This window comes from Dermacentor silvarum, chromosome 4 (genome assembly GCF_013339745.2).
Source record: "Dermacentor silvarum isolate Dsil-2018 chromosome 4, BIME_Dsil_1.4, whole genome shotgun sequence".
NCBI lineage: Eukaryota > Metazoa > Arthropoda > Arachnida > Ixodida > Ixodidae > Dermacentor > Dermacentor silvarum.
In genome coordinates this window covers 10,805,218-10,818,075 of record NC_051157.2, presented here as the reverse complement: position 1 = coordinate 10,818,075, position 12,858 = coordinate 10,805,218, and the positions used below count along the sequence as shown (strand labels likewise).

General features: G+C 48.7%; 1 protein-coding gene across 1 annotated transcript in view; it reads right to left on the bottom strand.

Annotated features, from left to right (window-relative positions):
* Positions 1-10,799, bottom strand: part of LOC119449428 (tryptophan 2,3-dioxygenase-like) — a 177,032-nt gene extending 166,233 nt beyond the window's left edge. The window contains exon 1 of the mRNA XM_037712598.2: positions 10,579-10,799. The gene's annotated coding sequence lies outside the window, so the exon portion shown is untranslated. The remainder of the gene's footprint in view (positions 1-10,578) is intronic.
* Positions 10,800-12,858: the final 2,059 nt, after the last annotated feature.

Sequence of the window (12,858 nt, the reverse complement as noted above, 5' to 3'; positions counted from 1 at the left end):
TCCAGCACAGGTCACATTTCGTCCCCTAAGCAGCGACCTGACGTGTGAAATATATCGTCAGCAGACCAGCATATGTCTCCACGACAGCGGTGTGAGGCCCGAAAAAATGTGCATAATGCGGTGCAGGCCATCCCGATATTCACTGCCGGCGATTGTGGCTGCACCACCCTTCTCGATCAGTGCAGTGCGTTGTACAGGCAAGGCACAGGTCCCAGTTAACACGTGAAATAATAAAGAAGAATCAATTTCTACGTTCGGCGGCGACTGCTGCTTAAGCACCCCTTCCATCAGGCCTTGAGCGTGATTACTTCGCCGAGTTGAGGGGCATCGTGGGCACGTGCTATAAGCGAATTTACTCGTCTTCGTTATCCTGGTGTTGTTATTCCTGGTTTTGTTATTGTTTTTTAGACACCTATGTATACTGCTCTTCTCGAAAATAAAATCAGTTGGAAGTCAGTGCTCTTTCTCCTCTGTACTTTCCTAAAGCCATACGCGCACCTGCTCAAAACACCGCCATGAACTATTGGCCACTCGTCCAAGTTCAGCAATCACAGAAGTCGTCGCGGTAAAGTTCGCCTACAGAAAACAGACGTAACCCTGGTGCTGTTTTAAGCCAAGCCGCACACTGGCTCCTCTACCCAAATAACACCGAGATGAATTCACTTTCTTCGAATTCAGCACGCAGGGTGTTTTATATTAGTCGCAGGTGACTTTAATACTCCACACGTGGCATGGGGATATACCACAACATCGATGAGCTCGTGGGAAACATGTCTGGGACACGTTTGTGGACGGACACTTCCAGCTGCTCAACGACGTTACAATCCAAACGTGACGTGCGGATCACCCACACGCTTTGTGGAACTCGCCCTATTTGCCATGTTGGTTAGGGGACCGTGCAATCGGATGGCGACGCGAACCGGACTGCTGGGGCAGTGGCCATTACCCCACCTCTCTCGAATTTCCCACCCATGGACAGTCCCGACTTCGTCGCTGTTGTCGCGAGTTGTTCACTGAGACGCCTTTCGAGAGGCAGCGCTCATTACACAGGATCTGTCGCCGCAAAACCTACAAGTATATATCCTAAAGGCACTCGATTCAGTAACGCAAACGTCCTGGGCAGATGAAGCTCGGTCTCGTGCCTTTGGGCGGCTCGGCGCCGGGCTGAGCTCGCTGCGGTGCGTGATCCCACGTCGATGAAAGCTAGAATTCAAATGCGCCGTATCGCGGCACTAGCCCTTCAGCACTAACAAAGACTGGACAGAGGACGATGGCTGGATTGGTGCGCGTCCCTTGCACCCTTGTCCCGCACAGCCTCTCTCTGGCGTACGTTTCGTGCAATGGAGAAGGGCCAACGTTAGCCCAACCCCACAGCTTTCGTACTTCTCGCCTCTGCGGATAGGCCGTTGAATGCGCTCGGTGATCCTGCCTTCGACGATCAGCCGACACCATGGATGGATGGATGGGATAACTTTATTATGAGGTCCTGTGGGCTACGGGGCACAAGGCCCCACAGAGCGGGCTACTCCCACGCATAACCCAGAGGCAATAGCTGGAATCCAGGCAACGTCCTCGATACCGGCGTCGATAGCAGCTGTCGACGCGTAGAGACCCCGCACAGCACCTAGACCTGACGGATTACATTCTGAATAGTTCAAAAACCTTACAGCGACATCATTGGCCTAGCTCCTGGATAACATCAATCACGCGTGGACTGAATGCGATATACCAGCGACTTGGACAAACGCTGAAGTTCTACCTATATGCAAGTCAGGAAAAGACCCTACTAATCTCCGCAACGTTCGCCCTTTTGCCTTAACTGTCACTGTCTGCAAATGAACTGTGAAAATGCTTGCTACGCGAATAACCTGGTGGCATGAACAATTCAAATGGTATCATCCTGCACAAATTAGATTTCGTCCGCATCTGGGCACAGAAGATGGACTTGGAGCGCTCACTGGCATGGTTTGGACAGGCAATCGGACGCGTCTGTGTGAACAATATTAGCCATAAACATTTATTGAAAAAAAAGGAAGGCAGTGGTTCAGGGTGGGTTCCTATTCCAAGTCTCCAGTGGCCACCGCGACCCGCCCAGCTTGATACAGGAGGATATTCTGGGCCTCGGGGTCATAAAGAGCGAGGATGGCCTCCCATGGGCTCCCTTAGCAAGGTTCGTACCAAAGCTGAATTATAGTATGAGGCCTTTTGGCGCACTCCCATGTTACGTGAGGCAGTGAAGGCCAAGACCAGCACCATAGGCAATAGTTATTATACAAGATTGGGTTTAGTTTATGGTATCTAAATGTGGGTAGGTATGCGTCTGTATTCTATATTTCTGAGCCTCCTCCACATTAAGTAGCTTGTGTGGTGGGGCGTACTGTTGTCGGGTTCTTCGCTGGTGCTCTAGTACATTGTGGATCAGTGGGGAATCGTCTATTTGATCGTTGTGCGTATCTCCAGCTCGGTTTTAATAAAGCCTCGAGCTGGAGTGTGTGCGTGTTTGTTTCCCGAGATACCCTCTTGGCTAGGAGACCATAAAATTGCGCGATCTTCTTTCAATGTGTAGCCTATGATTTTAAGGGTGACTGGTGGTATGCTGCCTTATAGTTACATTCTGCATGCCACTTGTGAGTCGGAAATTATTAAAGCTGAACTGTTTCGCTTTTCCTTGTATGCGATAGCGAGTGCGATCGCCGCTGCTTCCGCTGTAGCAGTGCATCTTGCACGTATCGAGGCTGACGTGCACAAGGCGTACGATGAAGTTAGCCACATTGCTATACTTGATATTATGCGTTGCGTAGGACTACCCGAGCGCGTCTGTAATTTCGTAAAGTGCTTCCTGACTCAACGGTCGTTTGCCATCCGTGTGGCGGGACACGCAACCGGCTGCTTCAACACAAAGCAGGGAGTGCCACACGCAAGCACCGTTGCTCTTTAACCTGGAAATTCTACCCCTCGGGTGGGCCCTGGCAGCGATCCCGGACGTATACTACATTACATACGCCGATGATGGGGAGTGTTCATAACGACATGCAACGACAGAAATCCGCCTTACAGGAAGCACTCAACAAAGCCGACGAGTAGTGTCAATCAATAGGACTGACACTTTGAACGGAGAAGACACTCTACATGCCGTTGCGACGGCTTATCAACACGCCTATCCACCTGCACCTATCTGAATGTAAACGTACGCCAGCTCCCCAACTACTCATACTAGGCGTCGTCATTGCGGCAAATGGATCAGCAAAAGCTTGGATCCGCGAAATTAAGCAACAGGCACACCAGGTGCTTCATCTAATACGACGCATCTGCTCCAAGGCTGCAGGGGCGCCCGCACCACGACTACCCGTTTACTCGTCCGAACAATGCTGCAACCTCGTCTTATCTGCTCGGCTCAATTACAGCACCTCACGGTTAGTCAGCCCGTCTGGAATGCATCAACAGGAAGGAAATGCGCGTCGTTACCGGGCTTCCACGATGCACATCAATCCCGACACTTCAGGAAGAGGCGCGACTAAACACCATTGATGGGTTGATTTATCAACGTCGTCAAGCAAGAGATCTCAAACCATCTTTTCTGCAATCTGCTGATGACTTAGCGGCATACATAGGCAGTCCAGTTTCTATCTCGCCACCTTTGGTAGACACCCTTTCATCCTGGGGTCACCAGCAACTCACAGACAACAAACGCATCAGCCGCCTCCAAAATCGTGTCGCTCGTCCATCGGCTACCTTCTGGCACCACATAGAAGAAGCAGATGCCGCACTCCCGGCACGCTCACTGGCGGCCTATACCGATGCAAGCTGCACAGACAAGCAAGTAGTTAAGTCCACCGTGGCGCCAGTGCACCCAACCATAATTGGCAATTATGCGTACCGTCTGACAACTACGGTCAGTGCTGAACTTTTGACCCTATACGAGACGCAACAAACTTGATGACAACTGCTCCCGCGTCACGGACATTGGTTATAATAATAGTCACAGACTCTACCTCGGTCATAAAGGAGATTCGGAAGGTATACAATGCCCACCCTTTGGCAGACAAACCACATCGCATGACTGCACAGACGCCCGGTCAACTCCGGATACAGTGGATTTCACGGGACACTATTTCTGCTCACAAACAAGCTGACACCGCTACCCACAGTAAGTTGCCACCCACTTTGGAAGCACCTTTCCCAAGGAACCCCCCAGATTGATTTCGTCCACCGCAAGGAGAATCTCCGCCGCACTACACGAGATTTCATCCCACCGTGTCGTTCAAACCTCCTAGGCGGCCTTACCTTAAGCCTGGAGAAGGGGGTGGTGTTGCGGAGACTCCGTGTGGAGGATGGTAGAAGTCATAGTTATGAGCATGACTCAGCAAAAATGACAATAACAGTGAAAAAAGATTAACACTCAAAAGTCACTGAAATGGGTTGTGGCGTGGTTACTAAGTGAAGGAGACACTTAAGGATGGTTATAGAAGCCATAGTCATGAGCATGACTCAGCAAAAATGACAATTACAGCGAAAAAAGATTAACACTCAAAAGTCACTGAAATGGGTTCTGACGAGGGTACTAAGTGTCGGAAAGACTAAAGTATGATGGTAGAAGTCATAGTCATGAGCATGACTCAGCAAAAATGACATTGACGCAGCGAAAAAAAGATGAACACTTAAAACCCACTGGAATGGGTTAGGACGTGGGTACTAAGTGAAGGAAACACTACAGGATGATCGTGTAAGTCTTAGTCATGAGCATGACTGAGCAAGGTACTAAGTGAAGGAAACATTGAAGGATGATGGTGGAAGTCATATCATGAGCATGACTCAGCAAAAATGACAATAACAGTGAAAAATATTAACACTCAAAAACCAATGCAATGGGCTCGGATGTCGTACTAAGTGAAGGAAACGGGTGAACGTTAATGGTTGAAGTGATAGTCATGAGCATGACTAAGGCTTTCGGCTTAAGGTCTCTTAGGCATAGCTAAAGGGACTCCTGAGGACTCATGCATGCCATGTAGGTCATGAAACAGCCGCCTACGTCTTGGTGTTCTCATGGTCGTTTCGTTAGCTTGGTAGGCTCCCCGCACACTGCTTCGCATAACATCGATTCCCACTGGGCGTGGGATCTGCCGGCTTTTTTCTCTTAGTGTCATTTAGAATATCGGCTATCCCCATTTGCTCTCTGATCCGCACCGCTATCTTCCTGTCTCTTAACGTTAGGCCTAACATTTTTCATTCCATCGCTATTTGTGCAGTCCTTAAGTTGTTTCCAAGTTTCGTTATTAACCTCCAAGTTTATGCCCCATACGTTAGCACCGGTAGAATGCAATGGTTGTACACTTTTCTTTTCAACGACACTGGTAAGCTTCCAGTCAGTATTTGGCAGTGCCTGCCGTATGCACTCCAACCCATCTTTATTCTTCTCCAAATTTCCTTCTCATGATCAGGGTTCCCTGTGAGTAATTGACCTAGATAAACCTACTCCTGTACAGACTCTAGGGGCTGACTGGCGATCCTGAATTCTTGTTTGCTTGCCTGGCTGTTGAACATTATCTTTGTCTTCTGCATATTAATCTTCAACCCCCTTCTTACACTTTCTCGGTTAAGGTCCTCAATCGTTTGTTGTAATTCGTCCCTAGTGTTGCTGAACAGGAGAATGTCATCTGAAGACCGAAGGTTGCTGAGATATTCGCCGTTGATCTTCACTCCTAAGCCTTCCTAGTCTAAGAGCTTGACTACTTCTAAGCATGCAGTGAATAGCATTGCAGAGATTGTGTCTCCTTGCCTGATCCCTTTCTTGATCGGCAACTGTTTACTTTTAACGCGATAGCGTTAAGGACCCCGTGTCGCAGAAAATCCGGCGTCGGCGACGGTGTCGGCGTGAGCACCGGCGTCCGTGGCGGAGAAAATCATCTCCGAACAACTCCGACCACGCAGGCCCTCCGCATGGCGCAGAGGCGTTAGTGAACTAACTGAATTTCTCAAAGTCAGAAAAACCGTAAGGTACGATTTAACCACAACCTACAGACATGATAGCGTCGGAATGTTATTTTAATACGAGAAAACATAATTTTGTTACGAGGAAACTCAAACACAAACCCCTTTTCCAACATTTCTACCATTCGTACAGCGGCGCGCCCGGGCAGGTTACTTGCAGAAACACCATCCAGATGGCGCTCGCCTCCTCGGCAGCTTAGGCTACCTACGGCAGCAGAAGGGTGTGAAGAGGAAGGGGGCATATAGTGACAAGGTTAGGTTAGAGGCAACGAATGGTGCCGCTGGGTTTAGTGTTCCCTCCGACCACTAGGCCTGCCCTGATCTCGGCTCCCACCTCCCCCTGCCCTCGTCTTCAATAAAGTTTATTTCCTGCTTCCTCCCTACGGCAGCATAAAACGCCAGCGGCGCGCAGAGGCGAAGGTGGAGAAAAATAATCTCAGCAATAACATTGCGCTTTAGACAGCTCGCAAGGCTAAAAAAGCCGGCAGATCCCACGCCCCGTGGGCATATGCAAGCAGTGCATGTGCGGGGAGCCTACCAAGTTAACGAAACGACCATGAGAGCACCAAGACGTAGGCGGCTGTTTCATGACCTACATGAGGCGCATAAGTCCTCAAGAGTCTCTTTAGCTACGCCTAAGAGACCTTAAGCCGAAATCCTTAGTCATGCTCATGACCATCACTTGAACCATTAACATTCACCCTTTTCCTTCACTTAGTATCACATCCGAGCCCATTCCGTTTGTTTTTGAGTGGTAATCTTTTGTCATGACTACGGCTTCTACCATCATCCTTTAGTGTTTCCTTCACTTAGTACCCACGCCCGAACCCATTTCATTGGTTTTTTAGTTATTTTTTGCTGAGTCGTGGTCATTTCTGCTGAGTCATGCTCATGACTATCACTTCTAGCATCATCCTTTAGTGCTTCCTTCACTTAGTACCCACGTCCGAACCCATTTCAGTGGTTTTTGAGTGTTAATGTATTTTCGCAGGGTCATTCTCATTTTAGGCGGCTGTTTTATGACCTACATGACACGCCTGTCATGACATTCATGTCATGACCTATGATTTATGTTTTTCATACTATGCCAATTTTGGTGCCTACCTAGCTAACGAAACGACCATGAGTGCGCGCGCACCAAGACGTAGGCAGTTGTTTCACGACCTCCATAACGCGCATGTCATGATATTCATGTCATGACCTATCATTTATGTTCGTCACAAACTCTTGTCATACTATGCCAATGTTGGTAACTACCAAGCTAACGATACGGCCATGAGAGTACCAAGACGTAGGCTGCTAGATAGATAGATAGATACTGTCAAAGTGGCAAATGTTCGCCAAGAAATGCTTCTCATTTAAACGTCGCCGCTGGCTGGCACGAGTATGGCCCCATGGCGGTGTGGGCATTTATTAGTTATTACAGTTAGCACGAGTTGTAGGCACGGTTTGAGCGGTGAATTAAATTTTATGCGTAAGTGTCAAATGACCCATTGAGCGAAATGCAGCTCCACTAACGTGAAACCTGGGGAGGTGCGAAGCATGCAGTAATGCATCATGTAGCATGCAGTAACCGATAATGGGGTTATACTGCTTTAATTAAGCAATGGCTCATAACCCCGTAAACGCGGCCTCCCCATTACGACGACAGAAGTCAAATTCTACGCTGGAATGATGAGCGGCAACGCAGCGCTGCCAGCTGTGGAAGACGACGAACACGAGAGCAGTGGCACGAGCGCGTGCCGAGCGCGAGCACGAACCACTTGCTTCAACGCAGCCATGCAGCTGTGGAAGATGACGACGATGACGAACGCGAGAGGAGTGGCACGAGCGCGTGCCGAGCGCGAGCACGAGCCGCTTGCTTACCGTGACTACGACGCCGACAGCCCGAGCGGATAATGTGCTTTCGCACCTAAAAAGAAAGCTGCAGTCGCCGGGAAGCCTGACAAGCATTCAGGGATCTTTGAATGCTATCGCGTTCCACTTTTAAAGGCAAAGCTTAAGCGTCCTCCAAATTTTTCTTGTGGGTGTTTATAGGTGAATAAATTTGAGCTGTTCTTCTAAGTCTCTCTGACACTGTCATTACCTTCCATTCTATTACCTTCCATTCTATTCAGTCACATTCTCAAGGGGACCGAAAACTGGCCAGAATGTGTTGTGAGACGTTGATGGAAATGAAATGAGCATGATTTATAGTCATGAAATCCAGCACGCTGTTCGCGATTTAAGTGGGAATTTTAATTTTCATTTGGCTAAGAAAGCCTCAAAAACCAGTAAGTGGCACAGCACGCTGAAATCTTGGTACTTCGAATGTAGTATATGGGATTACTGTACGTAAGTCGGCTGTTATTAGGTACAGCATACTTATCGCTTAAAATTGCAGTTCGTATATTGTTAGACGCTTGCGCTTTATTCTAAGCGCCATTAGGAAGCAAAGAACGTCCACGCTTACGAGCTGCACACGTGCCCCACAATACATGACACCGCACTTGCTCTTGCATGCGTATGCATGCGCGCGGTTTGGCGACTAGGGATACCCAGAGTTGTGTGGTCTCCCGGTGAGATAAAAAATGTCATCGACTAGCTGCGCCGTAAATGGGCGCCAGCCAGTGGCGCACCGACGGGGGGGGTCTGTACCCCCCCCCCCCCCCTGAGGCCGAGTTAACCCCCTCTTTTGTTTAACACTTTTTCTTCCCTTGCGTCTTTGAGTACTGCAACTAAGATGTAATACGCACAATCGTCTGCACACTCGCAAAAGGCGCATTTTTTCTTTACAATTTCCCGTGAAGCAATTGAAATTAGTGCTGTTTAGATGGCATTGGCAAACTAAGGCAAACTGTCACCCCCCTCCGGCAGAGATCCTGGGTGCGCTACTGGCGCCAGCACTACAATATTAGCCCCCGTATGACTACGGCAACACTCTGAAGTGCGTATCACGCGTGTGAAAGCTTCGTTTGGTTTCTGAGAACTTGGCTTGGCATAAAAACACACACACACACACACACACACACACACACACACACACACACACACACACACCACACACACACACACACACACACACACACACACACACCACACCACACACACACACACACACACACACACACACACACACACACACACACACACACACACTCATGACTGGTTCATGACCAAAGCAGTTGGTCAGGAAACCACGAAAACACGTAGCTATTATTGTACATGTAATTTAACACTTCGGAAAACATGAATCGCCAGAACACCCGTTTGATAAACAACATAATATGTTCTCAAAGCTACGGCCGCACTTGTCTGTCTTCCACCAATACTGGCGTATAATCGCTATCGCGCTCGCCTATCACTGTTTTCAGCATGCTTCCAGTGAACGACTACATACTCACTGCAGATCTTAAAATTCTGAGAAAAAAATGTTCCACGGCGTTTTCCGCCTTACCACTTCATGATTAGACCCTCTGACTGATAAGCCTTCCATTGCACTAAAAAAAAAAAAAGGAAAATAATAACCGGTACCATAAAAATTGGTTGTAAGTCCCTTTAAGGAAAGCACAGAAGGACACGCTCGCGTGTAAGCTGAGGAGAGGTGCAAGCACAGAGACGCGAAATAACCCTTCACGCAGCGGTCTAAAATTTCGACCGTTACCGGGAAGTGTTACTTTGCTTCTTTGAGCTTCCAGCTTGAAATGCCAGATCTTAGTACAATTTAAACACTCGCGCCAAGGAACGTAACATGACGTAACTTCCGGATGTGATGTCATGCATTTTTTTTTTTTTTTTTTTTTTTGCTTCACAGAACTTCTTCCTCCCGACACCTAGATGACGACGGTTGCAACGCACCACAGTTTTCTAGACATGTGGGCGCCTACGGAAGCTTCACTCCCAGTTTAAATACAGCTTGGCGACACATTGAACGGCAACAGACGCGTGCACGCATACTTATGGGCACACATGCTTGAACTTGCTCAGCGAGGCCTCGTCCGAACTACGGCAGCGTTTGAATAGTTGGAACGCGTAATTCATGGGCCTTCACCATGTCCTATAGTCATGCGCGGTTGTACCGTTTCACTGTCTTTGAAAAACGTGGAGAGACGTGTCGAGATAACGATGGCTAGAGATGCGCTTCGTCCGCTCGCTAGGGTATGGTGCTGCTATCAGCATAGAAAGCTTGAGCGCGTGATGGTAAAAGTCGCCCAAATGAAGTTGTTAAAACGTCACCGTCGGGAGCATCCATATACCATCAGTCGGTGAATGCAGCTAGCGACACGTATCGTTCCTGCTCACTTCATGCGCCACAGCGACGATTCAAGACAGTCTGGGGAAATCTGCAGGTGCTTTAAGACTCTTATGCGTCAGAGTGCAACCATCTTCGGCATTCAACACAGCCGTTTTCTAACAGCCGATGCGCGATGCTGTACATACAATCGATTCGTACGCATAAAAATAGTTGTGCAAATGCTCTCACTGTTTCTCGAACCACGTTAAATTGACGTTACTGCGCACGAAACTGAAGAAACGTATTGTTCATATATAACAGTTCCAGATTGCGACGCCCATGAAAGTGCAAAATAAACATCGCCGATACCTACATACCGGGGACCTTCGAAGACGCCGGCATCCATCACTCATTCCATCGGAGGCGTTGACTCGCGCTCCGACGTCTCGAGCGCAGCACTCGCGAAACGAACGTGCACGGAGTCGAAACGACAGGCCGTCATCTCGTCGACAGACCTCGCTCGACGTGTACACCACCACGGTCTCCACCGCTCAGCAGCTTTCGCAGATTTCGACGACGATAGAAGAGGCACACACGGCTCCTTGCGCGTAATCTGGGCCGCCGATCTGCACAGAACACTCGCGCGACGGACTTGACCGGAACGACGGGAGCGCGCGCTTGTCGTCGGAGCACTTAACAGGGTCGACCCTGGTGCGGGGGGAGAGAGAGCACAATTGAAATGGGAGAGGAGAAAACGAAGCTATCGGTGCGTGGAGAAAAGGCGCAGTGCGTACGAAAAGCTGCGCGTTGTGAGTGCACCGTCTCGCAGAAAACGGTGCAGTGTTGAATCGAAGCTCGATCTATACTTGTGGCGGAGTCGGCCAATGGAGGCAACACCTGCGCGTTTCAGGCCGTGCCCTCGCGAGCGAAGGCAAGGCGCACATTAAATAGCACGTTTCCCAACGAGAGAGAGAGAAGGAATGGAGAGAAACAAATGCAGATCTAACGCACATGCTGGAATCTGTGTGAAGCGAAGCTATCGTGAAGCGGTTAATCAAATGCTATGGATTTGCTCATCCCATTCCTATTTCTGAATGGCCTGCCCACTGTGCTTGGTTATTATGGCGCTTTCGGCCACTTGAAAGAGAGTGTACGTGAGAGAAAGTGGAAATGGGGGTAAGCTTTTCTTAAGCAGATACCGGACGACGGAAGCCGCGTTTACATGAATGCGACAGTAGCGCATTGCATTTCCAAGCGCATTTGGGAAAGGCGATGCTCGCGACGCCGTTTACATGTAGCGCATTAACTCTCCCGAGAACGTAGCGTCACATGCGCGAGTCGATTCCCGCCCTTAAATCTACCATCGCCTCGCGCATTAATGCGATGCGCCTTCCTAACGCATTACCACTGTTTACATGAATGTCATGCGCTATAAATGCGATGCGATGCGCCAATTGTCGTATTCATGTAAACGCGGCTCTAAAAGATGCATATACGCCTGCTGCGGCCTCCTAAATGCGTGTATTAAAGAGGCCGCCGCTCTCAGAGTCATTGTGGAGCGCAAATCCTTGCGCAAGTTACCCATTGTGAGTGTAATGATCGAGAATTAGGGGAATCGAAGGGCTCAATTCTTTGTTATTGCTACAACCACATGATACCGACAAATAATGAAGTCAAGACAAGCATTTATGGGCAATGAACTGCTTTTCTTTTTCAATTGAAATGTAGGAACTATAAATTAAAGGAAAATGAAAATGGGCGAAAATAAAATTGTGAGTTTCGCCCAAATGGCGAAGAAGCGACAGCGGTAACAAAGTTCAGCTCTGAGTTTGAACTGCTCTAACGGTGTGAGTTGGACTATACGCGGATGTGACGTAAGTGGGTGCGCCAAAGTTTGTCACCCTAAAAGTTTTAACACGCCGTGTAGAGCCAGTAGTAATGGCATCGCATAGGTGACACTGCGTTGCCCTTAATGGACGTAACCAGTGAAATTACATTGCTTTCAGATTGTGAGCACTAACATTGTTCTGCACTTTCTGAAAGTCTGAAAAATATTTAAGATAAAAGGCATGCGCTGTGAATGAAATGTTTCATGTCTTTTGTTTGCGCTGTGCAACTAAAAATTTTTGAGTTATATTTCAGTCAAGAATGTAAGACTTGGTTTCAGCAACTTTGGCAGTTGAAGGGTATATAGCATTCAACTGCCAGCATATGTAATCTTGCAGACAAACATATAGCATATATATACCTAAATATATACAGCACATCACGGCGACAATTCGCCTGGATTGTCCATGTTATTGCTGTCGCAATAAAAGCAACTCGCCTCAGGTGGGAGCCCAAGCCATCAGGTTTCATATTACGTGCGCGAGGCTCGATACCAATTGATCTAACCGCGGCGGTCGATATTCCGTCTACCTTCTTGGGTACTTGTGTACGCGTACTAGATCTAGTCCTGGGGTCTAGTGTTTCCTTGGCAACATTGTCTGCTGGCTTCGTGTGGTTGTGTGTTGTGCGATAGGGCAGTGCATGGTTAGTGTTCCGGTTTGCCACTGCACGCTGACTCGGCGAAAAGCCTTCGAATTTTTGGTGGTGGGTGGAGCTTGGCTTCTCTTCGCCCAGTGGCGAGGGTGAGGAGGTGGCTTGACGGCGGTCGT